Source organism: Pangasianodon hypophthalmus, chromosome 1, assembly GCF_027358585.1.
Source record: "Pangasianodon hypophthalmus isolate fPanHyp1 chromosome 1, fPanHyp1.pri, whole genome shotgun sequence".
NCBI lineage: Eukaryota > Metazoa > Chordata > Actinopteri > Siluriformes > Pangasiidae > Pangasianodon > Pangasianodon hypophthalmus.
Genome location: NC_069710.1, coordinates 10,014,790 through 10,028,676, shown reverse-complemented (window position 1 = coordinate 10,028,676; position 13,887 = coordinate 10,014,790). Strand labels below are relative to the sequence as shown.

At 43.6% G+C, this 13,887-nt stretch overlaps 8 non-coding genes across 8 annotated transcripts; all 8 read right to left on the bottom strand.

Moving 5' to 3' along the window:
- Window positions 1-74: 74 nt before the first annotated feature.
- Window positions 75-188, bottom strand: LOC128320753 (U5 spliceosomal RNA). Its single transcript, XR_008304336.1, has one exon. It is a non-coding gene; the product is annotated as a U5 spliceosomal RNA (small nuclear RNA).
- An 877-nt stretch (window positions 189-1,065) lies between these two features.
- Window positions 1,066-1,179, bottom strand: LOC128320817 (U5 spliceosomal RNA). Its single transcript, XR_008304403.1, has one exon. It is a non-coding gene; the product is annotated as a U5 spliceosomal RNA (small nuclear RNA).
- A 1,152-nt stretch (window positions 1,180-2,331) lies between these two features.
- Window positions 2,332-2,445, bottom strand: LOC128320816 (U5 spliceosomal RNA). The gene has a single exon (XR_008304402.1). It is a non-coding gene; the product is annotated as a U5 spliceosomal RNA (small nuclear RNA).
- An 877-nt stretch (window positions 2,446-3,322) lies between these two features.
- On the bottom strand, window positions 3,323-3,436 carry LOC128320812 (U5 spliceosomal RNA). Its single transcript, XR_008304401.1, has one exon. It is a non-coding gene; the product is annotated as a U5 spliceosomal RNA (small nuclear RNA).
- Window positions 3,437-4,588: 1,152 nt separating this feature from the next.
- On the bottom strand, window positions 4,589-4,702 carry LOC128320752 (U5 spliceosomal RNA). Its single transcript, XR_008304335.1, has one exon. It is a non-coding gene; the product is annotated as a U5 spliceosomal RNA (small nuclear RNA).
- An 876-nt stretch (window positions 4,703-5,578) lies between these two features.
- Window positions 5,579-5,692, bottom strand: LOC128320751 (U5 spliceosomal RNA). The gene has a single exon (XR_008304334.1). It is a non-coding gene; the product is annotated as a U5 spliceosomal RNA (small nuclear RNA).
- A 1,152-nt stretch (window positions 5,693-6,844) lies between these two features.
- Window positions 6,845-6,958, bottom strand: LOC128320748 (U5 spliceosomal RNA). Its single transcript, XR_008304330.1, has one exon. It is a non-coding gene; the product is annotated as a U5 spliceosomal RNA (small nuclear RNA).
- Window positions 6,959-8,188: 1,230 nt separating this feature from the next.
- LOC128320747 (U5 spliceosomal RNA) lies at window positions 8,189-8,302 on the bottom strand. Its single transcript, XR_008304329.1, has one exon. It is a non-coding gene; the product is annotated as a U5 spliceosomal RNA (small nuclear RNA).
- Window positions 8,303-13,887: the final 5,585 nt, after the last annotated feature.

Genomic DNA, 13,887 nt, shown 5'->3' with positions numbered 1-13,887 from the left:
CATAGATTCCCTCACTTAGACTCCATCCCCAACAGAGCCTTGGCCAACTCTTAGGCCAAACCACGAAACGGCCAGCTTTGCAACAGGACAGCCCAGATAAATAAGTAGAACTCATCAACATTCCACCCCACAGAAATCTTTAGTAAAAGGTGAAAGATTTACGTGTGAATAAAGAGAAACCTGAGCTACCAACCAAGAAGGCCCAGGCCTCCGAAACTCTTTTGGAAAGCTAGAAAGCTGGCCCAGGGTGAGGTGGCTTGTGCCGACCTCGTACACCTTGATGGCTTTGATAGCTATTGCAAAAAGGCAGAGCAGCAGCTATAGATGTAGGATTTGTTTAGAGTCAGATATGGGCTACAGATTGCATTAAGACCTATTTTGCCCCCTCCTTTTTCCACTGAGCAGTGCTGAACCAATTACAATTTACATCTGTTTTTTTTTTTTTTTTTATTTTTTTTTTTTTAAAGTACCATAGGGTACTTTGCCTTTTTTCATTGGCAGGAGCTATAAAAGATATCAGGGTGGAGGCAGGGTGCTCAAGGTACCTTACCCTGAGCCAGATTACTAGTTCCCAATCACTTATAGAGATAGCCATTCGTTCCCATTCATTCATTCCTTCATTCACTCAGTCACTGACTCACTGACTGTTTAAGCCATGTTGGAACTGGCTGTGGGTCTGGAGTTCTGTCACTTACTTCACTCTAGCTGTTCCTATTGTTCTGGTCTTTGCCCTGAGCCAGATTACTAGCTCCCAATCATTTATAGAGATAGCCATTTGTTCCCATTCATTCATTCACTCAGTCACTGACTGTTTAAGCCATGTTGGAACTAGCTGTGGGTCTGGGGTTCTGTCTTGTACTTCACTCTAGCCGTCCCTATTGTTCTGGTCTTTGCGGTGTTCCTAGAGAAAGAACCAATGTAGACAATGGGTGGTAGCGGTTGATTTGCCAGCCTTGGATGTGGGGGAAAAAAAGTAAGGCTCTTACCTGTTTAATTATTTATTTATTCATAGATTCCCTCACTTAGACTCCATCCCCAACAGAGCCTTAGCCATCTCTTAGGCCAGCTTTGCAACAGGACAGCCCAGATAAATAAGTAGAACTCATCAACATTCCACCCCACAGAAATCTTTAGGAAAAGGTGAAAGATTTACGTGTGAATAAAGAGAAACCTGAGCTACAAACCAAGAAGGCCCAGGCCTCCGAAACTCTTTTGGAAAGCTAGAAAGCTGGCCCAGGGTGAGGTGGCTTGTGCCGACCTCGTACACCTTGATGGCTTTGATAGCTATTGCAAAAAGGCAGAGCAGCAGCTATAGATGTAGGATTTGTTTAGAGTCAGATATGGGCTACAGATTGCATTAAGACCTATTTTGCCCCCTCCTTTTTCCACTGAGCAGTGCTGAACCAATTACAATTTACATCTGTTTTTTTTTTTTTTTAAAGTACCATAGTGTACTTTGCCTTTTTTCATTGGCAGGAGCTATAAAGGCCTCAGGGTGGAGGCAGGGTGCTCAAGGTACCTTACCCTGAGCCAGATTACTAGTTCCCAATCACTTATAGAGATAGCCATTCATTCAAAGTCATTCATTCCTTCACTCAGTCACTGACTCACTGACTGTTTAAGCCATGTTGGAACTGGCTGTGGGTCTGGAGTTCTGTCACTTACTTCACTCTAGCTGTTCCTATTGTTCTGGTCTTTGCGGTGTTCCTAGAGAAAGAACCATAGGGTGCTTTGCCTTTTTTCTTTGGCAGGAGCTATAAAAGATATCAGGGTGGAGGCAGGGTGCTCAAGGTACCTTACCCTGAGCCAGATTACTAGTTCCCAATCACTTATAGAGATAGCCATTCGTTCCCATTCATTCATTCATTCATTCACTCAGTCACTGACTGACTGACTGTTTAAGCCATGTTGGAACTGGCTGTGGGTCCGGAGTTCTGTCACTTACTTCACTCTAGCTGTTCCTATTGTTCTGGTCTTTGCCCTGAGCCAGATTACTAGCTCCTAATCACTTATAGAGATAGCCATTCGTTCCCATTCATTCATTCACTCAGTCACTGACTGTTTAAGCCATGTTGGAACTAGCTGTGGGTCTGGGGTTCTGTCTTGTACTTCACTCTAGCCGTCCCTATTGTTCTGGTCTTTGCGGTGTTCCTAGAGAAAGAACCAATGTAGACAATGGGTGGTAGCGGTTGATTTGCCAGCCTTGGATGTGGCGAAAAAAAAGTAAGGCTCTTACCTGTTTACTTATTTATTTATTCATAGATTCCCTCACTTAGACTCCATCCCCAACAGAGCCTTGGCCAACTCTTAGGCCAAACCACGAAACGGCCAGCTTTGCAACAGGACAGCCCAGATAAATAAGTAGAACTCATCAACATTCCACCCCACAGAAATCTTTAGGAAAAGGTGAAAGATTTACGTGTGAATAAAGAGAAACCTGAGCTACCAACCAAGAAGGCCCAGGCCTCCGAAACTCTTTTGGAAAGCTAGAAAGCTGGCCCAGGGTGAGGTGGCTTGTGCCGACCTCGTACACCTTGATGGCTTTGATAGCTATTGCAAAAAGGCAGAGCAGCAGCTATAGATGTAGGATTTGTTTAGAGTCAGATATGGGCTACAGATTGCATTAAGACCTATTTTGCCCCCTCCTTTTTCCACTGAGCAGTGCTGAACCAATTACAATTTACATCTGTTTTTTTTTTTTTTTTTATTTTTTTTTTTTTAAAGTACCATAGGGTACTTTGCCTTTTTTCATTGGCAGGAGCTATAAAAGATATCAGGGTGGAGGCAGGGTGCTCAAGGTACCTTACCCTGAGCCAGATTACTAGTTCCCAATCACTTATAGAGATAGCCATTCGTTCCCATTCATTCATTCCTTCATTCACTCAGTCACTGACTCACTGACTGTTTAAGCCATGTTGGAACTGGCTGTGGGTCTGGAGTTCTGTCACTTACTTCACTCTAGCTGTTCCTATTGTTCTGGTCTTTGCCCTGAGCCAGATTACTAGCTCCCAATCATTTATAGAGATAGCCATTTGTTCCCATTCATTCATTCACTCAGTCACTGACTGTTTAAGCCATGTTGGAACTAGCTGTGGGTCTGGGGTTCTGTCTTGTACTTCACTCTAGCCGTCCCTATTGTTCTGGTCTTTGCGGTGTTCCTAGAGAAAGAACCAATGTAGACAATGGGTGGTAGCGGTTGATTTGCCAGCCTTGGATGTGGGGGAAAAAAAGTAAGGCTCTTACCTGTTTAATTATTTATTTATTCATAGATTCCCTCACTTAGACTCCATCCCCAACAGAGCCTTAGCCATCTCTTAGGCCAGCTTTGCAACAGGACAGCCCAGATAAATAAGTAGAACTCATCAACATTCCACCCCACAGAAATCTTTAGGAAAAGGTGAAAGATTTACGTGTGAATAAAGAGAAACCTGAGCTACAAACCAAGAAGGCCCAGGCCTCCGAAACTCTTTTGGAAAGCTAGAAAGCTGGCCCAGGGTGAGGTGGCTTGTGCCGACCTCGTACACCTTGATGGCTTTGATAGCTATTGCAAAAAGGCAGAGCAGCAGCTATAGATGTAGGATTTGTTTAGAGTCAGATATGGGCTACAGATTGCATTAAGACCTATTTTGCCCCCTCCTTTTTCCACTGAGCAGTGCTGAACCAATTACAATTTACATCTGTTTTTTTTTTTTTTTAAAGTACCATAGTGTACTTTGCCTTTTTTCATTGGCAGGAGCTATAAAGGCCTCAGGGTGGAGGCAGGGTGCTCAAGGTACCTTACCCTGAGCCAGATTACTAGTTCCCAATCACTTATAGAGATAGCCATTCATTCAAAGTCATTCATTCCTTCACTCAGTCACTGACTCACTGACTGTTTAAGCCATGTTGGAACTGGCTGTGGGTCTGGAGTTCTGTCGCTTACTTCACTCTAGCTGTTCCTATTGTTCTGGTCTTTGCGGTGTTCCTAGAGAAAGAACCATAGGGTGCTTTGCCTTTTTTCTTTGGCAGGAGCTATAAAAGATATCAGGGTGGAGGCAGGGTGCTCAAGGTACCTTACCCTGAGCCAGATTACTAGTTCCCAATCACTTATAGAGATAGCCATTCGTTCCCATTCATTCATTCATTCATTCACTCAGTCACTGACTGACTGACTGTTTAAGCCATGTTGGAACTGGCTGTGGGTCCGGAGTTCTGTCACTTACTTCACTCTAGCTGTTCCTATTGTTCTGGTCTTTGCCCTGAGCCAGATTACTAGCTCCTAATCACTTATAGAGATAGCCATTCGTTCCCATTCATTCATTCACTCAGTCACTGACTGTTTAAGCCATGTTGGAACTAGCTGTGGGTCTGGGGTTCTGTCTTGTACTTCACTCTAGCCGTCCCTATTGTTCTGGTCTTTGCGGTGTTCCTAGAGAAAGAACCAATGTAGACAATGGGTGGTAGCGGTTGATTTGCCAGCCTTGGATGTGGCGAAAAAAAAGTAAGGCTCTTACCTGTTTACTTATTTATTTATTCATAGATTCCCTCACTTAGACTCCATCCCCAACAGAGCCTTGGCCAACTCTTAGGCCAAACCACGAAACGGCCAGCTTTGCAACAGGACAGCCCAGATAAATAAGTAGAACTCATCAACATTCCACCCCACAGAAATCTTTAGTAAAAGGTGAAAGATTTACGTGTGAATAAAGAGAAACCTGAGCTACCAACCAAGAAGGCCCAGGCCTCCGAAACTCTTTTGGAAAGCTAGAAAGCTGGCCCAGGGTGAGGTGGCTTGTGCCGACCTCGTACACCTTGATGGCTTTGATAGCTATTGCAAAAAGGCAGAGCAGCAGCTATAGATGTAGGATTTGTTTAGAGTCAGATATGGGCTACAGATTGCATTAAGACCTATTTTGCCCCCTCCTTTTTCCACTGAGCAGTGCTGAACCAATTACAATTTACATCTGTTTTTTTTTTTTTTTTTTTTTTTTTTTTTTAAAGTACCATAGGGTACTTTGCCTTTTTTCATTGGCAGGAGCTATAAAAGATATCAGGGTGGAGGCAGGGTGCTCAAGGTACCTTACCCTGAGCCAGATTACTAGTTCCCAATCACTTATAGAGATAGCCATTCGTTCCCATTCATTCATTCCTTCATTCACTCAGTCACTGACTCACTGACTGTTTAAGCCATGTTGGAACTGGCTGTGGGTCTGGAGTTCTGTCACTTACTTCACTCTAGCTGTTCCTATTGTTCTGGTCTTTGCCCTGAGCCAGATTACTAGCTCCCAATCATTTATAGAGATAGCCATTTGTTCCCATTCATTCATTCACTCAGTCACTGACTGTTTAAGCCATGTTGGAACTAGCTGTGGGTCTGGGGTTCTGTCTTGTACTTCACTCTAGCCGTCCCTATTGTTCTGGTCTTTGCGGTGTTCCTAGAGAAAGAACCAATGTAGACAATGGGTGGTAGCGGTTGATTTGCCAGCCTTGGACGTGGGGGAAAAAAAGTAAGGCTCTTACCTGTTTAATTATTTATTTATTCATAGATTCCCTCACTTAGACTCCATCCCCAACAGAGCCTTGGCCATCTCTTAGGCCAGCTTTGCAACAGGACAGCCCAGATAAATAAGTAGAACTCATCAACATTCCACCCCACAGAAATCTTTAGTAAAAGGTGAAAGATTTACGTGTGAATAAAGAGAAACCTGAGCTACAAACCAAGAAGGCCCAGGCCTCCGAAACTCTTTTGGAAAGCTAGAAAGCTGGCCCAGGGTGAGGTGGCTTGTGCCGACCTCGTACACCTTGATGGCTTTGATAGCTATTGCAAAAAGGCAGAGCAGCAGCTATAGATGTAGGATTTGTTTAGAGTCAGATATGGGCTACAGATTGCATTAAGACCTATTTTGCCCCCTCCTTTTTCCACTGAGCAGTGCTGAACCAATTACAATTTACATCTGTTTTTTTTTTTTTTTAAAGTACCATAGTGTACTTTGCCTTTTTTCATTGGCAGGAGCTATAAAGGCCTCAGGGTGGAGGCAGGGTGCTCAAGGTACCTTACCCTGAGCCAGATTACTAGTTCCCAATCACTTATAGAGATAGCCATTCATTCAAAGTCATTCATTCCTTCACTCAGTCACTGACTCACTGACTGTTTAAGCCATGTTGGAACTGGTTGTGGGTCTGGAGTTCTGTCACTTACTTCACTCTAGCTGTTCCTATTGTTCTGGTCTTTGCGGTGTTCCTAGAGAAAGAACCATAGGGTGCTTTGCCTTTTTTCTTTGGCAGGAGCTATAAAAGATATCAGGGTGGAGGCAGGGTGCTCAAGGTACCTTACCCTGAGCCAGATTACTAGTTCCCAATCACTTATAGAGATAGCCATTCGTTCCCATTCATTCATTCATTCATTCACTCAGTCACTGACTGACTGACTGTTTAAGCCATGTTGGAACTGGCTGTGGGTCCGGAGTTCTGTCACTTACTTCACTCTAGCTGTTCCTATTGTTCTGGTCTTTGCCCTGAGCCAGATTACTAGCTCCTAATCACTTATAGAGATAGCCATTCGTTCCCATTCATTCATTCACTCAGTCACTGACTGTTTAAGCCATGTTGGAACTAGCTGTGGGTCTGGGGTTCTGTCTTGTACTTCACTCTAGCCGTCCCTATTGTTCTGGTCTTTGCGGTGTTCCTAGAGAAAGAACCAATGTAGACAATGGGTGGTAGCGGTTGATTTGCCAGCCTTGGATGTGGCGAAAAAAAAGTAAGGCTCTTACCTGTTTACTTATTTATTTATTCATAGATTCCCTCACTTAGACTCCATCCCCAACAGAGCCTTGGCCAACTCTTAGGCCAAACCACGAAACGGCCAGCTTTGCAACAGGACAGCCCAGATAAATAAGTAGAACTCATCAACATTCCACCCCACAGAAATCTTTAGTAAAAGGTGAAAGATTTACGTGTGAATAAAGAGAAACCTGAGCTACAAACCAAGAAGGCCCAGGCCTCCGAAACTCTTTTGGAAAGCTAGAAAGCTGGCCCAGGGTGAGGTGGCTTGTGCCGACCTCGTACACCTTGATGGCTTTGATAGCTATTGCAAAAAGGCAGAGCAGCAGCTATAGATGTAGGATTTGTTTAGAGTCAGATATGGGCTACAGATTGCATTAAGACCATAGGGTACTTTGCCTTTTTTCTTTGGCAGGAGCTATAAAAGATATCAGGGTGGAGGCAGGGTGCTCAAGGTACCTTACCCTGAGCCAGATTACTAGTTCCCAATCACTTATAGAGATAGCCATTCGTTCCCATTCATTCATTCATTCATTCATTCACTCAGTCACTGACTCACTGACTGTTTAAGCCATGTTGGAATTGGCTGTGGGTCTGGAGTTCTGTCACTTACTTCACTCTAGCTGTTCCTATTGTTCTGGTCTTTGCGGTGTTCCTAGAGAAAGAACCATAGGGTGCTTTGCCTTTTTTCTTTGGCAGTAGCTATAAAAGATATCAGGGTGGAGGCAGGGTGCTCAAGGTACCTTACCCTGAGCCAGATTACTAGTTCCCAATCACTTATAGAGATAGCCATTCGTTCCCATTCATTCATTCATTCACTCCTAGAGAAAGAACCATAGGGTGCTTTGCCTTTTTTCTTTGGCAGGAGCTATCAAAGATATCAGGGTGGAGGCAGGGTGCTCAAGGTACCTTACCCTGAGCCAGATTACTAGTTCCCAATCACTTATAGAGATAGCCATTCGTTCCCATTCATTCATTCATTCATTCACTCAGTCACTGACTGACTGACTGTTTAAGCCATGTTGGAACTGGCTGTGGGTCCGGAGTTCTGTCACTTACTTCACTCTAGCTGTTCCTATTGTTCTGGTCTTTGCCCTGAGCCAGATTACTAGCTCCCAATCATTTATAGAGACAGCCATTCGTTCCCATTCATTCATTCACTCAGTCACTGACTGTTTAAGCCATGTTGGAACTAGCTGTGGGTCTGGGGTTCTGTCTTGTACTTCACTCTAGCCGTCCCTATTGTTCTGGTCTTTGCGGTGTTCCTAGAGAAAGAACCAATGTAGACAATGGGTGGTAGCGGTTGATTTGCCAGCCTTGGACGTGGCGAAAAAAAAGTAAGGCTCTTTCCTGTTTAATTATTTATTTATTCATAGATTCCCTCACTTAGACTCCATCCCCAACAGAGCCTTGGCCATCTCTTAGGCCAGCTTTGCAACAGGACAGCCCAGATAAATAAGTAGAACTCATCAACATTCCACCCCACAGAAATCTTTAGTAAAAGGTGAAAGATTTACGTGTGAATAAAGAGAAACCTGAGCTACAAACCAAGAAGGCCCAGGCCTCCGAAACTCTTTTGGAAAGCTAGAAAGCTGGCCCAGGGTGAGGTGGCTTGTGCCGACCTCGTACACCTTGATGGCTTTGATAGCTATTGCAAAAAGGCAGAGCAGCAGCTATAGATGTAGGATTTGTTTAGAGTCAGATATGGGCTACAGATTGCATTAAGACCATAGGGTACTTTGCCTTTTTTCTTTGGCAGGAGCTATAAAAGATATCAGGGTGGAGGCAGGGTGCTCAAGGTACCTTACCCTGAGCCAGATTACTAGTTCCCAATCACTTATAGAGATAGCCATTCGTTCCCATTCATTCATTCATTCATTCATTCACTCAGTCACTGACTCACTGACTGTTTAAGCCATGTTGGAATTGGCTGTGGGTCTGGAGTTCTGTCACTTACTTCACTCTAGCTGTTCCTATTGTTCTGGTCTTTGCGGTGTTCCTAGAGAAAGAACCATAGGGTGCTTTGCCTTTTTTCTTTGGCAGTAGCTATAAAAGATATCAGGGTGGAGGCAGGGTGCTCAAGGTACCTTACCCTGAGCCAGATTACTAGTTCCCAATCACTTATAGAGATAGCCATTCGTTCCCATTCATTCATTCATTCACTCCTAGAGAAAGAACCATAGGGTGCTTTGCCTTTTTTCTTTGGCAGGAGCTATCAAATTCAATTCAATTCAATTCAATTTTATTTGTATAGCGCTTTTAACAATGGACATTGTCACAAAGCAGCTTTACAGAAATAAATGGATTCACAAAAATATATTGTAAATATTTAAATTTATCACTGTGAATTTATCCCTAATGAGCAAGCCAGTGGCGACGGTGGCAAGGAAAAACTCCCCGAGATGATATGAGGAAGAAACCTTGAGAGGAACCAGGCTCAAAAGGGAACCCATCCTCATCTGGGTGCAACGGATAGTGCAATTATAAATAATTCCCTTCTATTGTGTACTATATGGACAAATAGTGCAATTGTGCAACCAATAAATTCATCGCAGTATTTGCAAGAGGTCCGGCTGGTTAAAATCTATCCACTGTCCACTGATGGAGTCCTGAGTACGAAGCTGCTCGTGGCAACTGCAGCCCCAAAGCCACTACAGCAATCGCAGTCCCAAGCCATTACAGTACAGCTCCCCATATGTGATCCCCAAGCCATCTCCACAGCCCCCAGGTGGCACCATCCCCAGCAATCCAAACAGTTCTTCAGGCAGTCCATATGGGGCCACCCCCAGCAGCAGCGAGCGAACTCAACCGATGAGAACTCCAACCAGAAGTAGGGCATCAGGATGGGTCAGGCAGCGAGGAGGAGCAGAAGGGGTCAGGATCACTGGCATCATTGGCATCTCAGAAGTAGCATGTGTAGCTCGACAGAGAGTGAGGGAGAGAGAGAGATGGAGAGAAAGGAAGAGATTGTTAGGTGAGCTTTTGTCCTCTAATGGTTAAGCACGATGTACTTTGCATGCAGAGTGCAAGCAGGGACTCCGGCAAGACTAGCTATGACAGCATAACTGAAAGGGAGAGCCAGAAGCTAACACAGACATGAGGGCACCCTGGGACATAAGGCAGCCAGCCACTCCACCGTCGACAAACCTGAGTGAACGTGTGAGAGTGGGGGGGCGACAGCATCCAAACATCCCATTTCACCACAACACTCTATGCCTGTGAAACCCTCCAGACCTGCCCCTGTACCTAAGAAAACTATTCACAAAAGGCTTGACTAAACAAATATGTTTTCAGCCTAGACTTAAACACTGAGACTGTGTCTGAGCCCCGAACACTAAGTGGAAGGCTGTTCCATAACTGTGGGGCTTTGTATGAGAAAGCTCTACCCCCAGCTGTAGCCCGCATTATTCGAGGTACCAACAAATAGCCTGCATCTTTTGATCTGAGTAGGCGTGACGGATCATAAAAGACCAAAAGTTCGCTCAGGTACTGTGGCGCGAGACCATTTAGTGCTTTATAGGTCAATAGTAGTATTTTATAATCAATACGAAATTTGATTGGGAGCCAATGCAGTGTGGATAAGATAGGGGTGATGTGGTCATATCTTCTGGTTCTAGTAAGGACTCTCGCTGCTGCATTCTGGACTAACTGGAGCTTGTTTATGCATCTACTGGAACATCCAGACAGTAAGGCATTACAATAATCCAACCTAGAGGTAACAAAAGCATGAACTAATTTTTCTGCATCGTGTAGCGACAATATATTTCTTATTTTAGCAATATTTCTGAGATGAAAGAAAGCAATCCTAGTTATATTATCTACATGAGCTTCAAAAGAAAGACTAGAGTCGATAATCACACCAAGGTCTTTTACTGCTGCACATGATGAAACGGAAAGGTCATCCAGAGTTATTATGTAATCAGAAAGCTTACTTCTAGCTGCATGTGGTCCTAGTACAAGTACTTCTGTCTTGTCAGAATTAAGTAAGAGAAAGTTAATAAGCATCCAGTTTCTAATGTCTTTTACACATTCCTCAACTTTATTAAGCTGGTGTCTGTCATCTGGCTTTGCTGAAACATACAACTGTGTGTCATCAGCGTAACAGTGGAAGCTAATACCATGCTTACGAATAATTTTGCCCAGAGGTAGCATATATAAAGAAAAGAGCAGTGGGCCTAAAACAGAGCCTTGCGGAACACCAAACTTTACCTTAGCATGAGAAGAGAAGTCACCATTTACGTTTACAAACTGATAACGATCAGTCAAATAAGACCTGAGCCAGGAAAGGGCTGTTCCCTTAATGCCTACTACATTTTCTAGTCTATTGAGGAGAATAGCATGATCAATGGTATCAAAAGCTGCACTAAGGTCAAGCAGCACCAGCAAGGAGACACAACCCTGATCAGAGGCCAGTAGTAAGTCATTTACAACTTTTACCAGTGCTGTCTCTGTGCTATGATGAGGCCTAAATCCTGACTGATACATTTCATGAATGTTATTCCTATGTAAGTATGAGCATAGCTGCTGTGCTACAACCTTTTCAAGGACCTTGGAAATAAAGGGGAGGTTTGATATTGGCCTGTAGTTGGACAGTTGACAGGGATTGAGGTCAGGTTTTTTAATCAGGGGCTTGATAACTGCTAATTTAAAAGATTTAGGTACATAGCCAATGCTAAGGGAAGAATTGATTATCTTTAAAAGAGGTTTGATTGTTTCAGGAATTATCTGTTTGAGGAAACAAGTAGGTAAAGGATCTAGCATACAGGTTGATGATTTTGATGATGAAATTAGTGAAATTAGTTCAGTCTCTTCAAGGGGACTAAAGCGTTGTAGTTGTTTATCTAATATTATCATATTATCATCTACAGGGTTAGTTATAGAACTGTCCGGTTTTAAATTAATAGTCTGAATTTCTAGCCTGATATTTTCAATTTTACCATTGAAAAAATTCATGAAGTCATCGCTGCTATATAATGATTGTGTGCGTGTTTCTATTGTGGTCTTATTCCTAGTTAATTTTGCTACAGTATTAAATAAGAATCTAGGATTATTTCTGTTATCTTCAATTAGGGTGGAGAGATACATTGATCTAGCAGCACTAAGAGCTTTCTTATAGCTCAATAGGCTCTCCTTCCATGCTATTTGAAATACTACCAAGTTAGTTTGACGCCATTTACGTTCTAGTTTTCGAGTGGTCTGTTTTAAAGTTCGTGTGTGATCGCTATACCAGGGTGCTAGCTTTTTCTCCCTAATTATTTTTCTTTTAAGTGGAGCTACCTTATCTAGCGAGTTGCAGAACGTTGATTCTAAACATTCAGTTGCCTGGTCAAGTTGTTCGGGATCAGACGGTGATCCAATCATGGTTGATAAATCTGGGAGATTACTGATAAAACTTTGTGCAGTTGTTGACGTGAACGTACGTTTGACATGGTGACGTGGCAAGGTGCATATACTATGATTAATACACATTTTAAATGAGATGAGGTAATGATCTGAGATAGCTTCAGACTGTGGACATGAGACTATATTTTCTATATTTAATCCGAATGTTAGTATTAAATCAAGAGTGTGACCACCACTATGGGTGGGTCCTATTACATTCTGATTAACCCCTACAGAATCTAGAATGGACACAACTGCTGTTCTCAGAGGGTCATCTGGATTATCAAAATGAATATTAAAGTCTCCAACAATTAATGCCTTGTCTAAAGAAACAACCAGGTTAGAGATGAAATCCGCAAATTCACACAGGAATTCAGAATATGGCCCTGGGGGTCTGTAAATAATAATTACTGGAATCACCTGGGTAGACTTATTTTTAGTGGCTACGTATGTTATGTTAGAATAAAGAACTTCAAATGCGTTGAATTTATGACTAGGTTTTTGTGTGACGGCTAGATTATCATTATAAATGACTGCGACGCCTCCTCCTTTGCCAGTTAGACGGGGCTGATGTATGTAACTGTACCCGGGAGGACTAGCTTCATTTAATGCTACAAACTCGTTTGGTTTAATCCACGTTTCTGTTAAACACAGTACATCAAACTCCTGATCAGTAATGGTTTCATTAACAATAAGCGCTTTAGACGTAAGAGATCTAATATTCAACAGTCCTAGCTTCAGATCAACGGTGCTGGCTATGCATTCGGTATGGTTTAATTTTATGTTAATTAGATTACTAAAACAAACTGTCTGAGTATGTCTATAATTTTGTTTAGCTCGGGGAACAGACACAGTCTCAATACGGTGGAACCTAAGTGACGACTCAGTGCAGCTAGCAGACGGTCGGTTTAGCCTGCTTGTCTGCTCCCTGGCCTTGGCCCTGGATTGTCACCGATTAACTAGGCCTGTTCTGAGACTATGTGCTATGCTGCAAGAAATGAGAGCAGCACCTTCCCGAGTGGGATGGACACCGTCCCGCCCTAACAGGCCAGCCTTGCCCTCAAAGTTAGTCCAATTATCTATAAAGCCCACATTGTTTTCGGAGCACCACCTGGACATCCAGCAGTTCAGCGACCATAACCTGCTGTAAGCTACATCGCCATGCCGCATTGGGATGGGGCCAGAGCATACTACAGCATCGGACATCGCCTTCGCTAATTTACACACCTCTACCAAGTTAATCTTAGTAACCTCAGACTGATGAAGGCGTATATCATTAGCTCCTACATGAATAACTATCTTTGAGAACCTGTGCTTGCCTAAGACCCTAAGATTACCTGCTATGTCCGGCGCCCTGGCTCCCGGTATACACCTAACTAAAGCTGCTGGTGCCCCTAAAGGCCTAGCTAATTTCACGTGCCGCAAGATAGAGTCACCTATAACCAGAGCTCTTTCAGGTTTCTCAGCGGGTGCTTCACTGAGGAGAGCAAACCTGTTGGACACGTGAAGCGGAGAGGAGTGGTGCTCCTGTGGGCGAGCCTTAGCGTTAGCTTTGGCTTTGCGATTATGCCGCCGAGTCGTCACCCATTCGCCCCGCTGTGAGGGCTCTAATGCCGGAGTTGGGGGATTACTAACTCCGCCTAAGGCATCCAGACTTTCCCCTACAGAAACTACGCTGCTCTCACTCTCACTAACCCTCTCTAGAGACTGGATGCGCACCTCTAATGCAGCAATCTTCTCCGTCAG